Source organism: Aedes albopictus, chromosome 3, assembly GCF_035046485.1.
Source record: "Aedes albopictus strain Foshan chromosome 3, AalbF5, whole genome shotgun sequence".
Classification (NCBI taxonomy): Eukaryota; Metazoa; Arthropoda; class Insecta; order Diptera; family Culicidae; genus Aedes; species Aedes albopictus.
The window spans coordinates 30630508-30646548 of NC_085138.1; positions in this window are offsets into that span (position 1 = coordinate 30630508).

The window sequence follows — 16041 nt, forward strand, 5'->3', positions numbered from 1 at the left end:
ACTTAATGAACGATTAGCAAGAAAATAAGCTCAGACCACATATAAGATCTTTTTAAAGACTTCCGATAGTGTTCCGGAACCGATCTAGGGTGTCCCGCCGGAAGTGGCCAAATGCCAAAAGGAACCAAACCCATGCATGCGATACATCAGATAGCGGCTTTTAAGATAACTTGATGAACGGTTAGCAAGAAAATAGGCTCCGACCACATTAGACAATATCGGTAGTGTTCCAGAATCGTTGAGGTTGTTACGCCGGAAGTAATACAAAAATGAACCAAACCCATCCATTAGACGCGTCAATTCATGGCTTTTAAGGAATCCTGATGGACAGTTAGCAAGAAAATAGTCTTAAACCATATAAGAGATAATCGGTATTGCCCCGGAATTGGTTCCTGGTGTCCCACCGAAAGTGGCCAAATGGAAAAGTGATCCTAACCCATACATGCTATACATCAAATCGTGACTTTTTAGATAACCCGAAAACGGTTAGGAAGAAAATTGGCTCAGACCACATTGGAGGCTACCGATAGTGATGCAGAACCAGAATTGGGTGGAACAGGAACTACAAAAGTGAACAAAGTCAATGCAAATATGTGATAAATATGTGTAAGAGAACAAAATCTATGTACTGAACTAAGGCCACATATACACAGACGTCTCACTCTACTCACTACCCATCGTGCTTGTTTCAACGGTTGAACCAAATATAGATCAAGCCTAACTTTACCAAACACCGTATGTAACATAGAGTAATGCGGGGCAAAAGTTCACGCCTAACAGTATATGTCAAATAACTATTAAACAAAAAGAAAATAATAACATTGTTTCTCGTTAAACGAATCCCTATCATGTTACCTTCGAAACGTAATACTAAATTTTTTCACGTTCCTTTTGTAGTTCAAGTAATAAAAATTTTAATATAAGTTCGCACTGTGCGGGGCAAAAGTTCGCACATTGTGAAGGATAGTTTATTAGTGTGAAGTTCATTTATTTCATGTTAATTCATGTTCACCATTTCACTCTATGCACGAAATGTGTTTCTTTCAATTCATGGCATTACATGCCAATTGGAACACGGTCTGGTATTCAGCTTTAGTATACAGTATATTTTATGAACACCTCCAAAACTTATAACAAAGAGCATTCTTTTCCAGCGTTACTGAAGTTGTCAAAATACATTGTGAAGTAGTAACAGTTGTACGTGTTACACAAAATCAGGGACGTGCAATTTCGAAAGGAAAACATGACGCACGAAAGCTGTAGCAAATCGTTTCCCATGCAACGGGACTGCTGCGATGCTTCATAACTCACACTGCAACACGCTCGTTCATTATTGCTACTGAAACAAGTGTGTTTGAAAATTGAAGTGAAACACTTTGGATTTTCGTTTCAATTGTGGGTCATTGAAAATTTTCAGTGTGCTAAAAACACTATTTAAAACAATTTTTCAAATAGTGGCGCACGCCAATAGAATGATCATTATGTTTTATGAAAAAGGAACACAAGTTTGACCGCTTAAATCCAATTAACCGGCGCCTGTAACCATTGAGAGACTAACGCGCAAGAGTGAGACACTACTGCTCTGCCGAGTGAAGCACAAGCAACGCCACCCCGAAGAGAGACTACCGAGTGCTACGATGAATGAGAACGTTTTCCGAATCGAAAAGAAAGACTGGAATAGTGTGTCAAACAGATAAAGTGACTCATTCAAATGTTGCACGAAAGTGTCTCATTGAAACGAAAATAAACGCCCCTGCACAACATACTTGAAAAAAAAAACAAATATGCTGCAAAACTTTTGAACGGGACCGTAATTTTAATCTAACCTTCGTCAGTACGGTGATGAATTATAAGTATGAATTTACAAACTAAGCTATGAAAGACCCCAAAAATGTAGAACAACATAATATTCCCAAAAACTTTCAAAGGTTGACACGAATATGGCGAAAAAATGTTCCAAAATGTTTTTTCAGCCATTTTTCATTTTTAAAAGGCGAACACACTGATTGCCTTATAATCGATTTTCTTCCAAAAATAAGTGCAAATCTTCTTTCAGAACGATTTAAAGATGCATACTACACATATTATACATAATATTAGTTTCTATACGAAATCGTCATTGCTTCAAATATTTTGTAACTATATTGATGCTCTAGATTCAGAAATATAGTTTTGCCCCACTGTCGAGGCTTTAACAATGTTCCTTCCTACAAGAAGCACTGGAAGCTTTTTGTTTATTCGAGTGCACCTCTCGAACTACTAATTACGATTCTACGACATCAAGAGATTTTGTAAATCTTCTTCTTTCGATCATTACAAATTCTTATTACAAAAGATCCAAAAATTACAGCTAGAAACACATTTGTTTACATAACTCTGCCACTACATAACGAAATCGTTCCAGTTTTTTTTGACGAGTTCGTGGATTTTGTTAGATACGGTATGTGGTAAAGTTACGCGTGAAATCGTTTCTGTTTGTTTGACGTTTACTCACTACACTGAACGGCGGCTTGCGGTGAAAATTACTATTCAGAGGGTCAATTTAAATACACAACGCCACTAAATTTGTGCAGACTGAGTTTCGTTTCAATTCAACAGAATTATGTTTTCAATTTTACCATGGACTCGATTTTCAATTAAAAAAAGTTTCTGTTGGCAACCGGATTCGAACCAAGAACCTTGACATCACCAGGCTCGCACGCTACCACTCGGCTTTCGAACCGGTTGATGTGAGAAGAAACAAAACGCACACAAGAAGCGTTGGTGGGTCATGATCATCGTTTTGCCATGGTAAATTTGAAAGCATTTTTATGCTTGTCATTACTGCAAGCCGCCTTTCAGTGTACCGCCATCAAGCCAGCAGCGAGTTGTGAAATGCAACCTGATTAGCATTTGGCGATTATTTTTTCGTGACGATGTTGATGATGAATATGTTCCAAATGATATGTCTTTTTGTCTGTACTAAAGCAATCTCAACAAATCACATCATTTCAGATTCCTGAGGTGTAAAAATATACTGTAGGATGGATCAACGTTATATGGGAAAATGAAAATTATCGCATCAACCCCGGACAAAGTTTTTTCAATCCTCTTTTGCGTCTAAAACTATTGGGATTTTTTATGGTTTTATTGCCTGCATTTTTTGTTAAATTTTACATGAATCTTGTAACCTATGATAATAAAATATAGCCTAAAGTGTGAAGAAAAAACTTTGTCGAAGACCGTAAAGTCATCTGTGATTGTGAAAGAAGTTATATCCTAGCTTGTAATTATCGTCTTGATGTTGATCGGCCTTCAGTGATAGTGAAGGTGCTCATGCAGTCAACTGAAAATTCTGATATTTTCCAGCTCTGTCTATACGTTTAACATAAGGTCGGAATATGTTCCATTAATAAGTTTCCCAAATTTTTTTTTAATTATTGTTTTCTCAATAAAATATTCTCAGGATTCAGAAACAGTTCGGATTGCGTCGACGGAAAGATCATGCTTCGGAATGATGGCCCATGCGCAGAAATTTTATGTACAAAGCAATAGTGGAAGATTCCAAAAACAGGGACCGAATTCTAGACCACCCGATAGGTAGTAGATTGTTCGTATCACGACGGTTTCAAACCGAACGGACTCAACACAGTTAGAAAATATCACCGAATTCGGTAATGTTTTACCGAAATCTCCACCGTTAAGTTTGTTTCACAGGAAAAATTCGGTAAAGGTAGTAACACAGACAAACAGACGTATCACTTGGAACAAATTGCGATAAAAATCATCGTCACGAAAACATAATCGCCCAATGCTAACCAGGCTGTGTTACGCAAACCACTCAGTAGCTGGCAATAGTGAGCAAACGTCAAACATGAGCAAAAACGATGCGAGCGCCGTGACCGAGCGATTTGCGAACTACAAAATATTTGAACTAACCGTTAAAAAGGGTAACGATGAGAAGTGAGTAGAGTGAGACGTCTGTTTGTCTGTGGTAGTAACATTTATCGAAGTTCGTTAGAGTTTGACAGATAAACGATAACATTTTACCGGAATTTGTAATTTTTCTACAGAATTTCGGTAAAATTCCATTACCGAACGCTCAGCGGTTGAGATTTCGGTAAAAATTACCGAACGCGATTAGCTGTGAATATATACCAAAACTTCCGTATGAAATTTTTGAGTTTAGCAAAGCCATCTTGACAAGGAAACCTTGACCGATTGAACCCCTGAAAAAGCCGAAATGTCGGAAAAAATCATAAACTGGTGTTTTCGATTTCTCCAAAAGACTGCAAAGCCAAAATTCTGAAGCAAAACTATCCCAGTCGTATCCCGGCCAAAGAAAGATCATGAGTACATGTTCGACGAGAAATGCACTATCACCACTAGATGGATTAATCTGGGTTTTGCCTTTCTCGTACACTGAGTGTACTGGAAAGGCTATATGTTCACTTCAAAAATTACTTTTTGATAGAAGGCCCGAAGATTCGAGTCACATATACCAATCAACTCAGCTCGACGAATTGAGGTGATGTCTGTGTGTGTGTATGTGTACAAATGAACTCACGTAACTTTTCGGCAGTAAATCTCAACCGATTTTAATGACCGACGGTTCATTCGACGCGGAATCTGGCCCCATTGTTTGCTATTGAAAATGGTTCGGATCGGTCCAGCCGTTCCGGAATTATGGCCATTTAGGCGTTCCGGATCGGTACCCCAGGAAGGGGCTAGATATGAAAATGCAACAAACCCACGCATGCGACACATCAAACCACGGCATTTTCGATAATATGATGAACGGTAAGCAAGAAAATAGTCTCAGACCATATCTGAACCGGTAATGTTCCGGAACCGGTTCCGAAGGTCTCACCAGAAGTGGCCAAATATAAAAGTGAACCAAACCCATGCATGCGACTCATCAAATCGGACCTTTTTCAATAACCTGATGAACGGTTAACAGGAAAATAGTCTCAGATCATATCTGAACCGGTAGTGTTCCTGAACCGGTTCCGGGCGTCCCGCCGGAAGTGGACAAATATAAAAATGAAACAAACCCATGCAAGCGACACGTCAAATCGCGCCCTTTGCGATAACCTGATGAACAGTTAGCAAGAAAATGGTCTCTGATCACATAAGAAACTACCGGTGTTCCAAAACCGGTTCCGGAGGTCCCACCGGAAGTGGCCAAATATAACAGTGAAGCAAACCCAGGCATGCGACACATCAAGTCGCGGCTTTTTCCATAACTTGAAGAATGATAAGCGGGTTCCCTCCGGAAGTGGCCAAATATTATTTTTTTTTTGTCTTTATTAACGAGATTTTTAACTCGAAGCTAGTTCATCTCGGGACCCTTCCCTTCCCTTCCGAAGGAAGAACCTACGTTTTGTGAATATGTCGGGAGTGGGATTCGATCCCAGGCCCTTGGCATGATAGTTTTGTGTTCTAACCATCAAACCAGGCCCGCTCCACCGCCAAATATTTAAGTGAACCAAACACATGCATGCGACACATCAAATCGCGGATTAGGTAACCTGATGAACGGTTAGCAAGAAAATAGTTTCAGACCATATTTGGGACAACCGGTGGTGTTCCGAAACCGGTTCCGAGTGTTCCGCTGAAAGTGGCCAAATATAAAAGCGAACCAAACCCATGCATGCGACACGTCAAATCGCGGATTTTCCGATAACCTGATGAACGGTAAGCAAGAAATTAGTCTCAGACCACATAAGAAACTACCGGTAGTATTCCAAAACTAGCGTTGGGTCGAAGACGGCTAATAACAAGACAGACATCTACCGTCTTGCTCCATATACCTTGGGAGGTACAAGCACACTAGCGTCACGAACCAATGAGAGTCTAATGGAGGTGTGGAAGAGATACTTTGTGTGCGTGAGATCCGTGTTTGGTGCAAAACATGTCACTACTACAAGCAAAGCGAGCTCCCATAAGAACGCGTGTCAAATAGTGACGTCACTATTTGTGTTTACATTTTTCTTTGCTTACTAATACATAGCCAACTCTTCTTCTTCCCCACCTGTAATATACTCTCATTGGTCACGAACGACTTCAGGGAACAACATCATGAATGAGTGTGCATGCGATGCTACCATTTCCGTGTACGTATTCGCATGTACACGCACACAATCATATTTTAATGTTCCTGTGAATCGTTGAGGGCGTTTCAACCATGTCTCCTGAAACAGGGTGAAAGCTGTCTGTCTTGTTATTAGCCGTCTTCGGTTGGGTGCTTCGTCGGAATTCAAAAGTGAGAAAAATTAAAGCAAGCGATAGATATCTTGACAAAACTAAGACGATCTCATCCAATCACACCATTTCAGATTCCTGAGGTGTAATAATGCAGAAGGATGGGTCAACGTTGTATGGGAAAATTAAAATTTAATCGTAATAACTCCGAACAAATTTTTTCAATTCTCTTTCGCGTCTAAAATGACTGCGTAAAATTTTTGTGCGACTGGTTGCTCCCTCACGCATGGGATTCAGTATGAAAAATTTCAAATACTTGCATGTTTTTGTCAAATTTTACATGCATCTTGTAGCCAATGATAATAAAATATAGCGTGTGTAGAAGTGTGTAGAAAATACTTTGTCGAAAATCGTTAAGGTATCTGTGTTTGTGAAAAAGTTGTATCGTCTTGGTGTTGATCGGCCTCCAGTGATAGTGAAGGAGGTCAAGCTGTCAACTGAGAGGTCTGATATTTTTCAGCTCTGCCTATACGTTGAACATAACGTCGAAGTATGTGCCATCAATAAGTTTAAAGTCAATTCAATGATGGCTTTGATAAAATTCTAAGTAAAGTATTCTCATGATTCAGGAACATTTCAGCTCACGTCAACGGAAACGTCATGCGTACATATTCGACGAGAAAGGCACTATCATCACTAGGTGGATCAATCCGGGTTTTTTTAATGTAAATTGAGGTTTTCTTTTCTCGGATCGCCAACTTTTTTTTCTTTTTTTTTTCACGCGATTTAAACATTTATTGTAATGTTCCGATGGCCCTGGAGGGATCGGTTCTGCTTGGGCCTCTCACTGAGCAGAAACATAATCATTTAAACAATAAATAGAAAAAAATCTTTTTTAATTAAAAGATTAATTTTTAACCAAGTAAACAACCAATGCCGTGGGTCCATCGCCAGCTTTTCAGGCGAATCCATGACCTACATAATACATCTCCCAATCACCCACTCCGTAGTACTTACGGGAGCGTCACTGAGTCGGAGGCCTCTTGAATAAGTGCTACATCAACATTTCCTTCCCCTATCCCAAGTTACGGCAAAGATGGGCGTGGCCGGGAATAATGACATTTGTGCTTTTGGTATTCTTGCATAAGATTGGAACAAAGTTAACTCCCCGGCCTTGTTCCGAAAAGCAATCCGAGCAAGATTAGCAAAAGGTACATGAATGTTGTTAGTATCCAATCTACGAAGTATACCGTAACTACGCTAACGCTAACGCTAATTCATGGATGCATGTTTCCTGGGGATTAAGATGAGTTTCAGGAGGGTTTGATGAGGGTTCATGAGGTTCATTTGATTATTTGTATAGGGTGAGAGTTGGTGTGGTTGTCGGGTTGGTCAAAAGTATACGCTCCATACAAATTTTCTAACCTTTGGGTAAACAAATTAAAACGTGAGAATTGAGAGTCTCTGAGATGACAAAATTAAAAAAAAATATGAATGAATGAATTATTTGATCTTGCATCATAAAGTTAAAAATAAAGTCATCTACCTAACTTATTGAGGCATTCACACCAAGGTTGTTAACGTTAATCAACGATTAACGCCGTTAACGTTAACTTTCGCGGAAATCAACGTCAACGGCGTTGCGTCGATTTTAATGGAAATTAACGTTAACGTCAACGGGTTGCGTTAAATCAACGTCAACGATGACGTTACTTCAATCGTAAATTACTGTGATGTACGAACAATAAATCGAATAGTATTGAGTCAATATATGTGGCTCGTCTGAATTTACTATATTTTGAGTTGATCATAGTAGGCATGCTGCATATGTCAACTTTTTTCCACATTTCAAGTAAGTTGGTCATTCGCCTTACAAGGCATTGCACTGAAAGAACGATGTCTATAAGACCGTAATAAAAACTGCAGATTCAGGTGTAGTTTGAAAAGACCATCATGGAAAATCTGTTTAACTTTCAAGATCAAGTTTGTGAAGATCAAGAGCAAAAATTTCACGTATGAGCTTCTGGATTGAAGAAAGGTATTATCGGTATTTGGCATCAAAATTATGCATCCGCGTCCTATTCCTGGTCTTCGCAAACCTCAATTTCTCAATCTTTCATTTGCGATGAATTATGAAAATAGTTTAATACTTTCAGAATCAGTATTCCCTAAAGTTTGCAGTTATTCAAGTTGCCTCATAGGACGTCCAATACCTATGCTTCTAAAACGACCAAATGTCGCTGTAATTTCGTCATACGACTCGTTACCCACGAAATAGCGCCCACATTAGTGGACTAATAACTCTTCGCGTACTAGGCACAGTTCCAAAAAGTCGCTTAAAGAGTTGCCACATATACTGCCGTAATTGACGTGACGTAAGCGCCATTCAAAATTTCGACATTTTTTGGTATATTATATGTAATATCTGGTGTAAAAATAACACTGTGGTATGCTTGCTGTATTAGAATGCAAGATCTAGACGTAATCTATCATCTATGGAAAGACACTTAAAGGATGAGCATGAGTTTTATGCATAATAACCAAAAATTGGGCCAAAACTCTCAATGTCGCTTACGTCACTTTGCAGAATTACGGCAGTATAATGCAGGGTTAGCGAATGTGATACACGGGAGCTCATAATTGGTCAAAATGAATGCATAAATTCGTCGTCAAGCCTTGAGACAATTAGAATACATAAAATTATTTAAAACTATATACAAAATTGATACTTTATATATTTTGCTACAAATAGAAATCCTCTAAGATGACCTACAACAAATTTGTGTAGGAATGCCAGCAACATTTTCCTACGAATATACCACCTTTTTGTCTTTCTCGTGTTTCTTCGCCTATTTAACCTGAAAGTAATAACTCTCAAAATTTCAAGATTATTTCTCTTAAGTTATTTGGATTCTTCTTGGACGTTCGCTAAATATTATGTCATCGGCTTTTACTGACAAGAATTGGCACCATCAGGGATCAGCCTTGATATTAGAGTTTGAATAGCTCCAAATGACCACCGTTATGATGAAAAATTCACGATTTTGAAACCTTAAAATAAAATATCCTAAATAAATGTCGGTAGAGAATCATCCTGAACAATTTTCATATCGTTGAACTGCGATTGAATAATGCTGTAAATATTTCAACTTCTCAATCCAATTACAAAGCCAATCGAAAATTAAAGTTTCCACCAGACATTCACCCTCTTTCTTGTTTTCGATCGAATCCACTATCGAACGCAAAATCGTTCGCATTCCCATTTACGCCAGCAAAATCAAATGCGATACGGATTCGAACAAATCAAATACGTTCGAACGTCGATACGTCCGTAAACAAGAATGAGGGTGATTGCTTAAAAAGCTGCATTAGCTCCAATAGAAATCCCTCCAAAATGCACACTACATTGTCAAATTCCGTCATGTTCATCAAGAATATTTGAGTGATGATGCGATGAAAAAAAAAAACATTTTATTAGCTTAAATACTACAATCAACGTAAGACGTTAACGGAAACGTTAACGTTAAATTAATGCTTTGCGTTAACGTTGATCAACGGTTCTAGAAAATCAACGCAAAAATCGTTGATCGTTACAATTAACGTTAACGAATTAACTTAACGGCGCTAATCGTTGATTAACGTTAACAACCCTGATTCACACACTATTACAAAATCGCCTGTCTTTATAATGGAACATTTTTCAAATTGTAAAGCTGTAGCACATCAGTCCTTCAATTGTAAGAAAAACCTTTTCCCGTCTCCGATGGACCATCTCGCTAGGAAAGCATTCTCGAAATTGGGCCAAAATTAGACGAAATCATCGTTATCGAACCGAGCGATGGCAGTAAATTTTACAATCGAACCTTCATCAAACATTGATGGGGCGGATTATTATTATTAGGGGCGGACCCTGCCAAGGAATCTCCAATTTTCAGATTGGACGACACGGACTCCCCACGTCTGTATCGAATTACTTTCAACAAAATCCGGTGTGTGTGCTTGCTGGAAAGTCCGCTTCTTTCCCCCTGGGCTGACGAGTGCCCGTAAAAGGAACAGACCGTATAGCTCGAGTCCTGAACCTCAATCTTATCAATTTTGATGGCTTAGCTGGCGCTGATGGCGTGACTGATGCAACACGGTCTGATGGACGAGATGGCGGCGTGGCGTGGCATGGCGCGTCCAATCGGACATGATTGCTGGGGGACATCGGTAAATAGGTGCAAGATATTGGATCCGGCTGGACTGGACACCACACGTCTATCATGATGACCACCCAGACGCAGACGTTATGAGATTTTGATGGAGCTGTTTTTTCTTATCTTTTCTTTGAGAATGTGAAGTAAATTTATTTTGATGAGGGTTGATGCCCTGTCTGTTTTGGAAAATCTTTTGTGTTATGGGTTAATAATAAATAAAACGTTTCGTGGAATGTGACCTGTCGTGGTTTCTGTGTGAAATTAATATGCCGACATGGATTTTTTATAACTTGAAAACTGTAAAAATGGCACCGAAGACAAACGCGTTGGTTTGAAGGAGTTTCTAATAACAAATATCAACAATCCCCATCTCAAGAAAACACTCATCAAATTCACAAACCAGGCAGTCCACACTTTTTTAACGACAAAAACACTAAACGGTTTGCACCGTTCTTAAAAATATCTCCATCTGTTGATTTTTGCCCGAGGATAAAGTATATCTTCTGCCACGGCACATCTCGTAAACAAGATTCTTATCTCGTATAGCCGGAAAAGTACAGCTGAGAAAAATACAGCCAGGATCATCCACTTGGCAGCTTGTTTTTTTTTTTTAGATTTCAAGAGTCGTTCTCATCGTTTATCATTTATGGTGTCGAGTGCATCCTCGTAACTGGAGTGAAAATAGTTGCCGCTGGAGAAAAAATCTTCTTTACTACTTTAACGCTGTGCCATGACATAACTGCTGCTTGTCTATGGAGAGGAGATTCAATTTTTGCCTGAGAATTATTTTGAAAACAACCGTTGATTGTTCGCATATATGTAGGTTATGTGTATCATCAATAATCTCACGCTTCCATATTCATCCTATTCGAAAACAAGTGAACACGGCACCGATTGATTCCGTTCTTTTTGTTTTCATGAGTGCTCACTTCTAACAAAAATAAGAAACAAAACGTTTGTTCAATCCTTTGTTTTTCGTAGGTTGAAAATGGGAGCTACAAGCTAAATAAGGGAACCAATACCCTAAGAAAATTAGGGAAACTAATGACGGATTTGTAACTGTGCTCGTGAAAAGGAGTCGACGAAACGAATGGTTCTACGAGGAGTGCAGAGCGATTTTGGGAAAGAACAAAGAAGCGAGGTTGGTAATGCTGCAGCAGGGAATCCGGCAGAACGTGGAACGTTACAGCTCAATGCATTCCGCAACGGCTTCGTGCCGCGAGCCTAAATCTGTAGTGATGAGGATAGGAGCGGGGAGGCTCCTGACAGACGGATTGGTTGAAGGTGATTGAAATGTGGAAGCAGCATTTCGATGAGCACCTTAGTGCACTATTGTGCAGTAGAGGGCGGAAATGATCCCAGGGAAGTAAAGTAGTCCATTCTACAGCTCAAAACCAACAACGCAGCTGGTAAGGATGGTATCGCAACTGAACTTATCAAGATGTGTCTACAAAAGTTAGCTAGGGTATTGGTTCCCTTATTCAGCATGTGGCTCCCATTTTCATCCTACGAAAAACAAAGGATTGAAGCGTTGTTTGTTTTGTTTCATATTTAAGTATTTTTTGTTAGAAGTGAGCACGTATAAAAACAAAAAGAACGGAATCAATCGGTGCCGTAATCGCTTGTTTTCGAATAGGATGAATATGGGAGCATGAGATTACTGATGGAACACACCTTATTTGTCTGTACCAGCTGATAGTCAGAATCTGGGAAACCAAGCAGCTACCCGAGGAGTGAAAGGAAGGGGTAATCTGCCCAAGTAACATTTTAAGTTTTGTTCGGCTCTATAAAAGATCTTCATGACCAATTTTATAAAACTTACAATAAAACTGATTTATATATCAAAACTTCTTGATAACCTCTTTAAGAGCATCTTCCGGCTATGTGGACCACTCTCAGAGAGGTTTTGCAAATCAAATTAAGACTAGCAATAAAACTGTTTTAAAACCTAGCTGAAAAATTTTCGAAAGGAGGTTATGACGATTGGTTTTTTTTCAACAAAAACTATAGGACAGCTCAAGATGCAGAGAAGCTTCTTCGATGGCACGTAAAGTTTAGGAGGATACATCATTCGTAAGTAGAAAGCGATCATTACCAAGTGATATTTTAGTAGTTATTATGTTGCTAGGCTTAGGCGCATTCAATTTTACCGTGAATATTGGGGTTGCAGAAACATAAAATTAATGCGCTTCGAAAATGGTGAAAATTATCATCTTGGAATGAAATAAATCAACCTGTTAATTTAGTAAAACTATCTCGAATCACAAGAAAATTCAGCTGAGAGAGTTTATTTATGTGGGCAAGTTATGGAAACGGCGGCAAACTATCAATTCATTGCTTATTTGAGCAAAATTAACTATATTTCATTCACGTCAGCTAATTCTTCAATATGGCGTCGACCATAATTAGCGGAAATAAAATGAAAGCAAGTTTACTTTTATGATGACCACAATAAACCTAGCCGTGTCGTAGTTTCTGCTTTTCCACCAACAGATGTCGTTACTTATCGGACGGATCGCCATCTGTTGAGAGTTTGAACAGTTTTATTGTGGTAATAATGAATGCCAGAAGGTTTACATATCGAAGAGTTTTGTTTTTGTTTGGCTTTGTGGATATCTTCAGGTATACTATAAAACATTTCATCAATGGTTTTCATAAAAGTAGTCATAAAACTGTGAGTTTTAATTATTGTTGTAATAAAACTCCAAAAAAAATCAAACAAAACCAATTAGCAATGGAATTGTTACTTAGGTGGTGACCACTTTTTTTTTTTTTAAGTGTACCCTCCGCTCACCCCCACACCAAAGAGCTCACACAGAGAGCCCTCTGGTAATGGACACTTACTAAAATAATATACAAAATAAACGCGGAGATATTAAACAACAAAAACAAATATGTAGTGTGAATTCCCAGTGGAACTTTGTTCCTTTGAAGGGATTCACAGATTAAACTAAATTTAAAAAAATGAACGAACTAATAAACTATAAATAATGTGATAATGGTTGTGGCTTTTTACATGAACTCTAATGTTATAACTACAAATACAAACGCAGGCAAAAAACTAGCAGGAGCCAGAAAAAATCCACGCATTTATGAAAAGAAACTTCAGAGCGATCACTGTTTTGAAAGCCGGTTATACGGTAGACGTAGAATTTTTTGGACGATTATTTACTACCCCCTCTCCCCTCGTGGATCATATTTTTCCATACCTAATACATGACTTGTCACACAATCCCTGACTGCTCACTCCTCCTCCTACGTCATTAATGGATGCTCCCTAACAAAGTAGAACAGATCATCTTCATTCGTATGTCGCCTAAACGCAGGGATGCCATACATACAGATTTATATGTATTATACAGATTTTTAAGCATCCGTACAGATTTCATTTTATGTGAAATACAGAGATAGAGAAGCTTTTTTATTTTTTGTATAGGATACAGATTATTCACCTCAATTTTGTATAAGATACAGATTCTTAAAAAGCTCTATACATAATTAAAAAAAAAACATCTGGCATCCCTGCCTAAACGAAAAAGTTCGTAAGGGCCTGTCCATAAATTACGTAGACTCTAAGGGGGAGGAGTGGGGCGGGGTGTCTGGGCAAAGTCTATGCTCCATACAAATTTCGAAAATTTTATATGAACGAAACTCTACGAGGGAGGAGGGGGGGTGTCTGAGATGGCCGAAAAAAGTTTACGTAGTTTGTGGACAGCGCCTAAGATTTTATTGAGCTGGCTTCACCGACGGCCGATCTTCACCATACGGCAAATCCTTCAGAAATACCGTGAATATCAAGTCCATCAGGTGCATCACCTGTTCATTAACTTGAAGGCGGCCTATCATAGACGAAACGGTTTTCCTTGGAATCTCACCAGACTGATCAAAGCAACAATGGACGGCAAAACTACGTAAGGGTTTCGGGTGAACTATCTAGTTTATTTGGATCTCGTTGGGGTTACCCGAGGTCTCCTAATTTCAGCGCCTCCATTTTGAAACGCCCCCTAGGAAATGACTTCACTATAGCGCCTAATTAAGAATTATTCCGAGAAAACCATTCCATACATTACCATTTCATGATTTTTGTTCTGTAATAATCGTCGAAAGGACAACTTTGCTGTAATTCCTTTCATGAGTTTAGCAAGAATTTTTCCTAAATTTTCCAGAAAATTCTCTAAGATTACCTCCAGGGGACACTGCTAAAAATTCCTTTGAGGATTTTTAGGAGTTATTAAAAAAATCTTAATTATTTGCATATAATTCAGGCCGGATTTCTTAGAATCATTTCAACGAGAATTCATCTAAAAATTTTCCTTAATATCCCTTCAGAATGCATCTCTGTCTACGGATTTTTCAGATTTTCTCCGTTTTGACGCAAGATTTTCACCGACTAGAGTGGGAATCGAACCTACACTCAGAGGCTTACGAAACGCTCAGACAACGACTAACGCCGCTAACCACATGTTCATGAAGCCCACAGGAGTTTCTCAAGGAAATTCTCAAAAGATTTATCTTGAGAATGGTCCACGGGTATCCTCCGAAATTTCTCTTGGGATTCCTAAAGAGATTCTACAGGAAATTCGTTCAAAGATTGCTTCATGAGCTCATTGTTCTATTCCTTCATGTAGTTTTTCAAACACTTCTGAGGAAATTCTTCCAGACCTATTGTATTTTTTTCCGGATTTTTTTTCAGAATTTTTTCCTAAAACTTTTTTTATTTATTTGGAAATTACTCTTCAAAAAACTTAAGGGATTCTTCTTGAAGTTCCTCCACGAGTTTCTTCAACAGATGCTTTTCGTGTTTCTCCAGGCTTTTTTCATGGATTTTCAGATTTGTTTTCAAAAATATCTCAACAGTTGCTAAATAAATGATGATGATTATGAAAGTGCACCCAACACCAGCGCAAGGATTGCCTATGGATGCATAATTATTCCGGGAGGAAATGGTCTACCTAAAGGTTTGTTGTAGCAGGGTCTGAATTCCTTCGGAAGTCCACAAAAAGTTGCTATCTCGTGGCAAAAGTCTGGCTAATTCTCATTAGCATTTTTTCATGGAAGTTTACAGGACATTTAATGATACATATCTCGTTCTCAGTCGCTAGTCTGATTGTCAATATTCATCTAATCAGCCTTAGCAAAAGTCTGAACGGTTATACTATGGATGAATAGTGTGAAAAACATGGATTGCTAGTAAAAAGGTTGAAAAAGATATAGTTACGGAGTTACTCCTGTTAATAACTTTCACTAGGAAAACTTCTGAACATCAAACTCTTGCTAAATCAACCTAGATTGAAAATTGTTTCCCTGTAAATTTTGTACTTATTTTGCATGATGGTCATTTCATTATTCTAATTTCTTTTTTGCATTTTTTTTAAATTTTTGTTGAGTTTTTATCATTTTAGTTTGTTTTTATTGTGTGTCATAGGAATTTACTTGGTTAAGTCTAGGAAACATTTTAGGAGTTAAGGTGGAAACTGATTGTAACTCCAGAGACCAAAGAATAAAAACAACCATAGTGTATTGAATCATAAAAACAATCAATTTGGTCTTATCTATATTACCTAGTTAATTTTTGCACAATAACCTCAATTTTCATACATGTTCTGAAATTGTTGTACACAATGAAATTTGATTTGGAAATTTAAAATCCATTTCCGGATTG